This window comes from Eimeria mitis, genomic scaffold (assembly GCF_000499745.2).
Source record: "Eimeria mitis Houghton genomic scaffold, Emh_scaff4484, whole genome shotgun sequence".
Classification (NCBI taxonomy): domain Eukaryota; phylum Apicomplexa; class Conoidasida; order Eucoccidiorida; family Eimeriidae; genus Eimeria; species Eimeria mitis.
The window spans coordinates 2,920-3,130 of record NW_013572801.1 but is presented as its reverse complement, the minus strand read 5'-3'; positions in this window follow the sequence as shown (position 1 = coordinate 3,130).

Sequence of the window (211 nt, the reverse complement as noted above, 5' to 3'; positions counted from 1 at the left end):
TGCAGCAGCCTGGGGCAGCGGCGGCAGCAGAAACCGGGGAGGAAGCAGGTTCTCTGTGGCAGCAGCAGCAGCAGCAGCAGCAGCAGCTGTTGCTGCTGCTGCAGCAGCAAGCGCACAGACGGTAGCAGCAGCAGCGGCCGCAGGAGCAGCACCAGCTGCCCCTGCAGCTGCAGCAGCAGCAGCAGCAGCAGCAGCAGCAGCAATCGATCGG